This window comes from Carassius gibelio, chromosome B16 (genome assembly GCF_023724105.1).
Source record: "Carassius gibelio isolate Cgi1373 ecotype wild population from Czech Republic chromosome B16, carGib1.2-hapl.c, whole genome shotgun sequence".
Lineage (NCBI taxonomy): Eukaryota > Metazoa > Chordata > Actinopteri > Cypriniformes > Cyprinidae > Carassius > Carassius gibelio.
The window spans coordinates 7,310,092-7,322,306 of NC_068411.1; the positions used below are offsets into that span (position 1 = coordinate 7,310,092).

Here is a 12,215-nt window from a genome sequence, read left to right on the forward strand (position 1 = left end):
CAAACACGCAAACATATAATCAGCACCAAAATCCGTCTGTGAGATCTTTCTCTGTTTTTTATCCTCAGATTTCAATTAATCTTCTAACAGCGAAGCCTGAGACAATGTCACAGCTCAGGAAATGACTTCCTCTTTTCCTCAAGGACGAGGCAGATAAGCACCATCTCTGTCTTTATCTGGTTTCCGTGTCTTTCTCTCTCCACAGCCACTTCACTTAAAGCAGGCGATCGTTTAAAGAACTGAGGTGATTTTCTTCTTCAGTTAGAGATGATCCATCTCCTCATCAACACAGGCACAAGCAGTGTTCACCAACAAAAACTGAATGAAATACTGTCATTTTACTAGTGACTACAAAAATGACAGATTTCACAGCGATTTACTTTCAAGGAAGAATTAATGGCAGTGACCAGATTGTAGTGTGCTTTAAAAAATCTGGAATAAAAAAGGGGGTTTTCTTTTGGCAAAATGTATAAATTATTGTTCACTAATAGTTCATGATACCTAATGCATAGTAATATTAATGTAAAGATTATTACAGTTAAGCGTTTTTGGGTCACAATTTATTTTAAGGTTTTTTAATTCTCTCTGTTAACAAACCATTAACTACAACTTTTGCCTCAAACTCCTAATTTGCTGTTTATTAATAGTTGTTAAGTTTAGGTATAGGGTAGGATTTTGAATAATTATGGTCATGCAGAATATTTGCTTTATAAGTAGGTCTACTAAATATTCAATATGTTAATAATAAGCAACAAGTTAATAGTGAGAACTGGTCCCTCTCTATACTAAAGCGTTACTATGATTTTATATGTTTTGGGTGGCATTCTCCTTTACAAGAACATACATGCTTTGAAATGTAAATAGATTAAATACTTGCAGAGAAATACACTAAGTTCTCTAAATCTCAAAACATCACTAAAGCTTTATTAAGTGCATCCAGATTCAAGTCCAAAACTAGACTACTACAATACTTCTGATGCAACACAGTGAAGCACCTGCTCTCATTTCTACAGCTGTTGCAGTATTTCATCAGTGGCTGAACAGACCTGTGACTCATTAACACATCATTTTAAAACACTTCTTCAAATTTATGAAGGCAGCCAAGGCCATAAAGCAGAACAAAACATATACGAGTGTGGTGCATAATACATAAAGGTTCAGAAACATAAAATCTTGATTCTGTTCTGTGCTTGTCTGTAGAAATTTAGTCATTTTGTAATTGTTTTGCACAGTATTCATAGATTCACTGTACCATTTGTAAAACCATTAGTTTTTTTTAATTAGTTAACATTAGGTTCAGCCACACATGACAGCTCGTAACGTCCGCAGTTAACAAATTAAATAAACTTCTGAATTAATGTAGTCTAATACATGCATATTAGATTTAATTGAAAATAACATGTATGTCATAAAACCAGTTGCTAGTTTTGTAACTTAAAATTGTTTACTTAAATTGTTTGTCTTGTCTTGCTTTAAAAAAAAGGAAACAATTAATATTAGCTCTTATTTTCACTTTAATCCAAATGCACATTTTGGCCTTTTTATTGCCTCTCTTTTTTGTCATTATTAACATCAGCATCAAATCATCCATCAGCCACCCTGCTTTACAGATATTGGCATCAGCCTCTAAAAACCCATAATGTTCGACCCCTACTGATCCACATTTCTGTGTCTGTGTATGCAAAGTGTATATTTAACAAATGCATGAAATCAGGCACATAAGACGCATTTGTCTCTCTATTCATGTGTCTATCTGTCTATCAGCCTTCAGTGGCTCTGCCAACATTAGTTCGCTTCATGGTCAGAGAGGAGTCTATTAATACCCTTCACAGTGAGGAGGTGCTATCTGAGCGCACATCTTCACCACCTCCATGACACAGTGGTAATGATCCCTGTAGCCTCCAGGGGACAAGAGCTTCCAGAAACAAGCCACTTTAGTCTGGCTGGGTCTGAACTAGGCTCTGATGAGATGAGATCTGAGACAATGAGTTCTGGTGGAGTCAGTTGATATTTTCGCATTATTTCACATGACAGGGTGGGAGGACAAAGACTCTGAAAGAAAGAAGAAAATGATTCCACTTATATTACAATGCCACTAGATGAAACTCTTATCAAACACTTTTGATTTTCTCAGAGTTACATTTTTTCTCAGACTTGCGTCAAAAAAACCAAACGGTCTGTCCTTTAAATCTGAGAACAAATTTCCTTTGAGGAAAAGCCTAGTGATCCATGCACATGCTCCAGACATCTCCTTGGTGCTCAGATGAGGGAAGCAGGTTCAAATTCAATGTGTTCTATGTATGTACTGTCCTTGTTCAATTCAAAACAAAACAAAAAATATAAAACCAAACAAAAAATACAAAGCAAAAAACTAAAAGAAAGGTAAATAGCTAAAAATAAAGAGCAAAAACTAAAAGTAGAGCAAAAATGAAACAAATCAACTCCTATATAATAGGTAAATAAAATAATTTTCCTTTATAATCTAATTCACCCTTCGCAGGGAGTTAGATTGAAAGGCGATCTGACCAATCATAACGCCGAATCTCCCATTTTGTCTGACAAACAAACCAGATAGGAGAAAACGTTTTTCTGCGCTTGAAAAGATAACTTTCAGATGTTCATTCATGTTTATTTGGTGCTATAACTAGTAAAGAGAAAGATGATCAGTTCACGTGCCGCTTGAACTGACCTTTTTTCTGTTAGTAAACATTGTGATGTTTTTTCTGTGGGCGGAGCTTAAGTGGAGGCAGAAAGATTCCCGCTTTACTACCAGGGGGGGCAGGGTTTCATATTTTACTGAAGCTTCCCCAGGCGCCGCCATTGGCTAGCGGTCCCCCACCTGCTGTTAGCATTCCATTGACTCCCATTCATTTTGGCGTAAACAAATGCACATATACAGTATTTATGTGGAGCATTTTTATAGTTTGTATTTTTTTGTTTATGTATAGGTAAACATATATATATATATGGCATGGCGGATCAGGAGACCACGGGTATTTGGAACAAACAGAAACCAGCACGTGACACATTCATTCTTTACGGTCATCTTTATAAAATATAAGCTAGTGATGCATCAAAGTTTCAGCAGTCGAAGGAACTCAATAGGGCCTTTCGCACTGCAGGAACCTTGTCATAGTACCAGATCTAATTGTGGAACTACCTACTTTTGGATATTTTCGCACCGCAGGAACTGGGTGCAATTTTAGTAGCCTACTGGACTGCCTTTTCTGAGAACCAAATTAGCTCCTACTCCGGAGCAGGGTCTAACCAGCAGGTACGGGACTAATCGTGATGTAAGTAGACATGGATTGGCCAGACGCATTAGAAAACGCCCTCACTCACCATGATTTAAAACATGATTGTAAACATTGTGTCAACTTATTTTGCAAGTATGATGAACAGCGATAAATATACGGATGCTGAGGTGCAGGAACTTGTAGCAAATGTAGCACTGCCAGCTGTCATTAGAGAGTCTTATTCCTCCTTTCCACTCCTTTCCGTGACACACAACAAAAACACAGCTCCGATCACAGCGTCCTTCATCCTCCTGTTCTTTTTTGTTAACGTTGAATGTCACACTCAAATGACATTGGTGTCGACCCGGCTTACGTCACGTCCTAGTACACACTGTCAGTGTGAATGCAACCCTTTAAATGCTACTGGGGAATAGTTCGCTCGAAATGTTCCCAGTACTGTAGTACTGTACATTTAGTTTTGGAAATAAAGTGGTGCGAAAGGCCCTAAACAAAATTGGATGGCTGAAACCTAGTTGGTGATGTTTAATTAATGCTTCTCCTGTGGTGTTTTTTGTTTGTTTGTTCACAAGTAATATTGTTAAATGTTATTGCAATTTAAAAAAACTGTTTTGAATATATTTTAAAATTTAATTTATTCCTGCAAGCATAAGCCTCCCAATCTTTTGACATATAGTGTATGCACTATTTTATATCTTCATTATATTTTTTTACGTCATTATTTAATGTATGTTTGAATGAATCTGTCATGCCACTATTTAAATGCACATATTTCAACAATAAATTGGGTGAAAACATAATTGGGAACACGACCATCCACCTGACAAACAGAGATGCAATAGATACACTGATTCTTGCAAATGGACACTCTCTGTGCTGGAAATCAAATTATGATTTTAATAAGCACAGATATCCTCCCACAACAGGAAACACAACAGACTCGAAGAAACAAAGCTGTACACAGAACACAGCCTGCAGCCACACTCTGAGTCCAACCTGATGAAATGCACACGCTCACATGCCAGCATGGAAATTCATCATTTCATAGAAAGCTCTGTGTGAGCGGTTAGCAATAAATACAACACTGAAAGAGCTGCGAAGCTGGGGAAAAAAAAAATAAAATCCTGTCTGCGTGTACGAGAGTATTTCACAGATGAAGCATTCAGTACCTTCGATATGTGGTTGAAAAAGCAGCCTGAGCAGTCACCAGACCAGTCGGTTTGGATACTTTTGACTCCATAGCATTCAGGGAGATCTGCCAAAGCATCCAGAAGAGGCTGCAAGACAAAATAATGAATTAATGACTACATGCATACATACAGAAATAAATCAATCAATTTAATTTATCTAAGCATCCAAAAGAGACTGCAGTATTAATAACCATTAATTAAGAAAATAAAACTTAAATACATAAATAACATTTTATGTGAATATATTTAATTTATCTAAATTAAAATTAAGTATATTAAAAATACAATAATAATAAAATAAAATAAAATCTTAGGGTTTGAATGTTTTTAAAATAAGTCATTTGTGTTCACCAAGGCTGCATTTATTGGATACATTAAAAACAGCACAACTGCGAAATATTATTACAATTTAAAACGGCTCTTCTCTATTTTAATATATTTCAAATTGTAATTTATTCCTGAGATGAAAAGCTTAATTTTCAGCCTCATTATCGTCAAATCTTTCGTGTGACATGATCCTTCAGAAATCATTCTGACATGCTGAATTCGTGAAACATTTCTGATTATTACCAATTTGCAAGGGTAATAAATTTGCAAATTTGCAAATTTTTCAGGACTCTTTGATCTTCATAAGAACCACATTTGAAACAAATCTTTTGTAACCCCTCAGACTATTTGTATATGTAAACATATTACTTATCTCTGGCCTGCCAACTAAAATACTTCCAAACAATGCCAAAACAGGAATAGTCTCAGTAGTGGCGTTACTTAACAAATGATTAAATGGTTTTAATAAATTGGTTGAGTGAATAATTCAATGACTCAGTGACTTTCTTTACAATCCAGGAGTCTTCAGCAGCGCCCCGTCTGTGTCACTATTTTCAATAATCTCTCCCAAGCGCTCATAGTTAAGCATGAATAGGTTATTCCCTGCTGGTAGATGCTGCAATTACATTATTAAGTAGATTTTTTTTTTTTGCAAAGCTGTGTATAGCTTGCATACTTATGTCCTGAGCAACCACCTTTGAGATGAATAGAAATGCTAATGGACAACTTCAAGTATTATAGAATTTCTTGATCTCTCAATGCATATGTCATGCAACTGTTTTAGCAGAAAATGGCCATTTTACTGGCATAAAACGAGCAACTGCCTTCACATTAAAAGTGATGAGCAAAGCTTAAAGAAAACCTCGTGAACTGCTCAAAGTCTCAACACACACACACACACACACACTGAAAAAAGAAACTGTTTGGGGTGGAGGAAGAAAAGATGAGGCAGACGATGGAAAAGAGGAAGCTATGCATAATAACGAAGGTTCAGGCCAAAAGGCTCAGCTGGGCTGTCGAGCACTGAAAGGATGGGATATGAAAAGCTAACGGTTGGGGTTTGACATCTCGCTCTTCTCTGTCACTAGCCATTAGCAGTCTCACTCACAAAAGGCTTCGTTCCCTGAGCACCAAACAAATAGAAAATAATTTCAGGGCCCCAAATGTTGTCCGTTTCCTCAGCTCTGCAGTCATTAGCGACTCGGATGCACTCGCAGGAAGGAAACTTCACACAAAGAGGTGGAAGGGGGTAGAGACGCGGCCGTCTCATTTGAGAGTGCTCCAATCACAGTATTCAAATCTTCAACTCGTTTGAGCAGAGCGCTCTACAAAATGAGTTCTGAACAAGACAATGCCAGCAGTTTTTGAAATACGTAAAGGTCATGAGTGTCATTCTTTCAGCTGAAACACTTTCTTTAAGTCTGATGTCTCGGGAGAACTATACGTGAGCCAGTAGATTGACTTCTTAAACACTTTTCAGTCTGGAGAACCTCATGTGTTTAGTAGCGTGTTAGTTCACTTCTATCATTAATTGCTTTCAGACCTTCAACTGAAGTAGACAAGACTTCTTCAAAAACACTCTATAGCTGTGAACAGGGCAATAAATTCACTTTCCCATTAAAGGGGTAATATTTGCCCCCTAGAAATGATTTCTGGGAGCATTTTTCTTTTTACAGAAAGAGACATGTATTATAATTACATTATTAAATGCATTTATTGTACATTTTATGTCAAACACTTAAATTAAACAAACTCAGAATACTAATACTATAGACTGTTACCAACCACATTTTATCAACAAAAGCCATCATGGTGGAACAGAGCCTGCATCTGGCATGGCAATTCTGTTTATTATAGGGCTGTCAGTTTAGCATGTGATTAATTATGTGTTAAAATGATTATGTTTACAGCACCCGGCTCCACCCAGATCTCCACCCACCAAAGTAGTCTTGTGGCTTTGTAAAATTACAGTTGAACCCCGATGTAACATGGATTATTTTAACGATGTCCATGTTTTGTATCTGAGCCTTGATCGTGGTATGACCCTTGCTCTCTATGGAGCGTCAGAGAGCTCTGGGAATTCATCAAAAATTACGTAATCTGTGTTCCAAAGAAGAACAAAGGTCTTACAGATTTGGAATGACATGAGGGTGAGCTTTTAATGAGGCGTTTGAGAACCACTGCATTAATCTCCCAGCATTACTCATGTAATGCTAACTGTATTGCAGTGTAAATGCATTCATACCTCCTATGAACAGTAAATAAACTTAAATGCAACATATGCATCTCCTGAGAGCAGCGTTATGGCCACATTGTAGAATAAAATTTATGTGTGCAATAAATTCTGTTGAGTAAAAATATTATTCACAAGTAATGTCTATATTCAATACTTTTCAAATGTAATACAATAATGACTTTATCAAACCATTTAAGAATTAGGATGAAGCTTTTTTTGCATTAGAAAATCAAGATTTCACACTGGTTATTTTAGTAGCATTAAAAACAAATGGTTATTCAAACTGAGAATAAATCACACACAGACCATCATTCATCTCAAACCATGGTTGTGGCAACCCTACCAAAAGTTGGGTAGTGGGATATAAAACCTGAAAAATACTCGTCTCAAGGAACATCATAAACCAAGTTCAAACTGAAATTCAAAACCACAGATATATGGACCTTAAAAATGTTCACTGAAGATGTCCATGCAGTTTGTGCCTTGGTTTCTCACAGCCTGTGATACAGGAGAGGATCTTATCAGCCAAACAGGCCTGCCAGCATTCAGTCTGCAAACACGCTGGATCTGACTCGGACACACTGCGAGGTGTAAGAGGCAAACAGAACGCTCAAAGAGCCAAGAACGGCACAAGAGCCAAACCAAAGGCTACATTTCTCTTTTCAAACCTGCTCATGTTTAAAAAAAAAACAAGGTTCAACAAGGCTATAGAGAACATTTCTGAAACCATATAAATAGTCTCCATGGCAACACATGGAAGAAGTGATGCAAGGTAGCAAGTGTTTGGTGATCTGTTAGGAGGCAAAACTATTTGCTTAATTTTGCATGACGGGTTTCACAAAGGTTTTTTTTTTTTTTATTAGCCTTCATTATATACAGTAGCAAATCTCTATGAAGCTCTCTCCTTCCACGTACTCCGTTGAAGGTACTAAGATTTTGTTTTGTAAAGAAATGAATAGATTTGTTCAACAAGGATGCATTGAATAATGTGACTGTAAAAGACATTTGAAGTGATCATTTTAAAATGCTTGGAATCAATTATATCTCAATATATATTGCAATAGAAAACAGCTATTTTAAACTGATACAATATTTCACAATATATTGCTGCATTTTTGTACAGAACTATTCATTTATTCAAAAATATATGTACAAATACTGTTGAAAATTATTTTCGAAGGAAAAACTAACTTTGGCTGTTTTTTTATGTTTTGATTATTATTATTTGAAAAAACTTTTGACAACTAGATCTAAGTCATATGGTGCAACCAACATGCAGAATAACAGGAAGTGATGTCAACCCTCCTGACTCCATATCAAAGTCTCTTAAAATAGCAGATCATTTGACAAAGCAATGCTAGCTCAGGCTGACAGATGTCATGTGGTGCAACTCCACCAGAATATAAATTATATTTATGGATTTATAATTTATGTTACTATTAGCTATAAATTTAAAACAGCTTTTGGAATAATGATAAAGATGTGTGCACTTGACATGACTTTTAATGGACAAGACAGTTTTATTCAGATATGCACGAATAAACACACACACACTACTGAGAAAATGAGAGTCTCTGTGATTCGCAGGAACATTTCAACACATCCGACAGCAACAGAGAGTGAATCAGCCCTGAACTGATCTAAAGCACCATCCTACACAAAACTGAACTGATCTGGAACTCGAAATAGGAAGCAACTAGACACAGATACAATAATAGTTTCTACTGACCTCTATAACGTTTGCTGTTAGCATGAAGCTAAAGACACATTGCTTGTTGGCTTGACAAAGCCTGGCCTGAAAGTATATCATTCTAAAAGCTTGAAGTTAAATGGTTTGGGGCGAGGAAAGTCAGATACAAATAAACAAACAATCAATCAATCAATGAATCTCAGTCACACCACATCAGTCCCCTTTTGACCTCATTAGGAGATCCCCAAATAATCTTTTCAAATCAGTTCAGCCCACAACAAACCTTTCAGATCTGACTAAACCTCCTAAGATCACTAATCAACCTCATCAGACCGCATCTTTCTAAGCATTTCTAGCATGTTTCTAACAGTGAGCATCGCTTAATTGAGGTAAGGTATTGTTAGCTTGTGGCTAGCATGATTTAGCATGTTTTCACTTATTGCTAGCATGTTTTTAGCATTCTAACATATTCCTTGTGTGTTTGTGCACACTTAGCTCATTCTTATTCTGATTCACGATGTTGTAGCATGCTGCCAGCATGTTCCTAACATTTTAGCATGTTTTAGCACATTGCTAGCATTTCTTACATGCTGCAGAAATACTTCAGCACACCCATCCATCTGTATCAAAATGATTTTATTCAAAAACGTCTCTTTATTGGTCTTAACATATAATTCAATGTAAAAAATTATATTAATAAATATATATATGGCAATATAATATATTATAAATTATGGTAATTTGCCGCCAGATTCTGTAAAAATTACAAAAACAATTTACAATGAGGATTTGTATTATTACTTTTATTATGAGGGGTGTTTGCATGTGAAAAGTGTTGTACAAATAAACTTGAATTGAACTGAATTATTTAACACTGCCACAAAGAAAGAACAGATTCACAGCACAGGTCTGTTTTATGAAATATCTAAATGAGTTTCTGACGAGCTTTATTGCTATTCTTCATTGGCAGAACACAACACGAAACTCCACACTCAACATTCACAGTTGAACTTTAATTAAGACCACTACCTCTTTGCTTCCAACATGACTCTTTAACCGACGCCTCCGCTGATAATCAGCACACGCTCATGTACGCTCATCTTGTGAATATGATCATTTGGAAATGACTCGAGGCCATCATAAGCCTCCAAATCTTCAGCACAGACAGGCCTCCTCCGTGAGATCTTAAACTGATTTCAACTCTCAGGACTTTTAACCAGTTATTGTGTGGGTGGAAGTATAATTAAGATGGAGAGCACTCTAACCAGCAGCTCTTATTGTGAAGTAATAAATTGCAAGCATGTTAGTGTGGATTCATAATGAAGCACTGTGCTGTAACTGAGAGGATTTGATTGTCAAATCTGAATATCTCATAAGAACATGCTGTTCTGGAGTATAATGATGGCACACTGTAAACAACAACAACAACAAAACTGCAGATGTTAGAATAAAATAATAATAATAAATGGCAATAAATGGCTAGTACCCTTCCATAGACTTTTAATTATCATTGGATAAGGCTTTAAATAAATACATAAACAAACAAATAAATACATGGAATATGAACACACATTCATTCAAATGAACTCAATGTAATTAATGAATCCAAGTAATTCTGACTAATATATGAAGTGGTTTGACTGATTCGAACTCAAAACTGGATTGTGATCTCAGATTTACAAATCATTCTTCTAAATAACATAAGAGCAATATCTAGGCAAATAAATATTTTAGAACAAAGCATTCACTTTTACTTTCATCACAGTGTAAAAACATTATTTTTATTTCCACGTAAATTATCCAAGAGATTATTGTATGTTTTTTCAAGAAAAACTATTTCAGTTTTGCTGTAAAATGTCATTTTTATTTCAATGCTACTTGACGTTTGTTTATAATTATTTGTGAAATTTACTAGCCATTTCTGAGTGAAGTATGTTTCAAAATAAATCCTACATGATGTATATTTGTACAGGAATTTTAGGAACAATACTTTTTTTTTCACGATAATAGGGTACTTTTAAAAATACAATACTTTTTTTCAGGTTTCTTTGATGAAAAAGAAGAGCATTTATTAAAATATACAAATCTTTTCTAACATTTTTGAGAAAAAATTACAGTATTTTTTTTCTTTCTTTTTTTTTAAGAAATTGAAACTTTTATTCAGAAAGGTGTGTTAAATTAAGAGGTGATAGCAAATATTTATATTGTTAGAAAATATTTATATTTTGAATAAATGCTGTTCTTTTAAACATCACAGAAATAAATTACATTTTAAAGTATATTAAAATAGAAACCATTATCTTATATTGTAATAACATTTTGCAAGATTACAGTTTTTTACTGTATTTTTGATCAAATATATGCAGTCCTGATGAGCAGAAGAGACTTCTTTTAAAAACATTACAATTCTCACTGATCCTGGCAGTGTATGTTTTATGTTTTGAAATGTCTTTTAGTATAGAAACATTCACTTTCAGCTCATGCTTCATATGCTTTATAACTGTGAAGCCAGTTCTTCAAGAATTCTTATTTTATTTATTTATTATTATTATTATTATTATTATTATTATTATTATTATTATTATTATTATTATTATTTTGTGGTTCAGCAACCCTCTCCACATTGCATGGAAGAAAAAACTATTTTAGAAATCTCTGTGACTTTTCATATTTTCCATGACCTCAGGAAACTGATTTAAAATAATGGTTTGAGACATGTGTGACCTTATTGTCCTTATTCTGTTGTAACTACTATAAGAAAGTAGAGCCACAGCTGTGCTGCACTGTCTGCTGCAGTGGCCTTTGATGCTGAAACTCTTAAACTCTGTCAGTGTGTGTCTGAGTCTGAGATAAGAAAGTATCCTGATGCAGTGATGCAATTCAGCAAGGCACAGGTCAGGTCCCACATCTGCACTGCCCTACAAAGGCAAAGTGCAGTAACTATGCAAACACTGAAACTGAGAAAAATGCCTTTAAAGTTTTTACATCAGCCAGTCAAACGTGTTGTGAGCAAATTAGCAGCAATGCATTCATTTAAAGCCTTTTAGGATTAAATTTTTTATAGATAAAAACCATGACCATTGATGTGACCTTTGACCACTAAAATGCAGATACTGCACTCTGACTTTGTATGACCTTATACAACTAAAACACTATTGCAAAAGAAAGGTGCAGTATCTACAAACTAAATCAGGTAAAAAAAAAAAAAAAACCAGTTAATCCAGCTTTCTTTTTGTGTTTCTTATACATGTTGATTGTTTTTAATAACTTTAATATTTTTATTGGTGTTTGCATGTTGTGAATGTAAAAATTATACCTGATAAAATTTTACCTGATTTAGTTTGTAGATACTGCACTTTGCTTTTGCAATAGTGTTTTAGTTGTAAAAGCCTCAAGATCATCTTATTGCAATGCTCCTTTCACGTATCACAATGTATCTCTCACTCACCTGATCCCAGTTAAAGCAGAGCCAGATGTTCAGGAGCTTGTGTAGTTGTAAGTGTTTGGATAAGCATCGA

At 35.1% G+C, this 12,215-nt stretch overlaps 1 long non-coding RNA gene across 1 annotated transcript in view; it reads right to left on the reverse strand.

Moving 5' to 3' along the window:
• Window positions 1-1,518: 1,518 nt before the first annotated feature.
• The window catches only part of LOC127975539 (uncharacterized), a 39,710-nt gene continuing 29,013 nt past the window's right edge, over window positions 1,519-12,215 (reverse strand). The window contains exons 3-4 of the long non-coding RNA XR_008157546.1: window positions 4,424-4,531; window positions 1,519-2,052 (exon numbers count right to left, since the gene is read on the reverse strand). This is a non-coding gene — a long non-coding RNA (uncharacterized LOC127975539). The remainder of the gene's footprint in view (window positions 2,053-4,423; window positions 4,532-12,215) is intronic.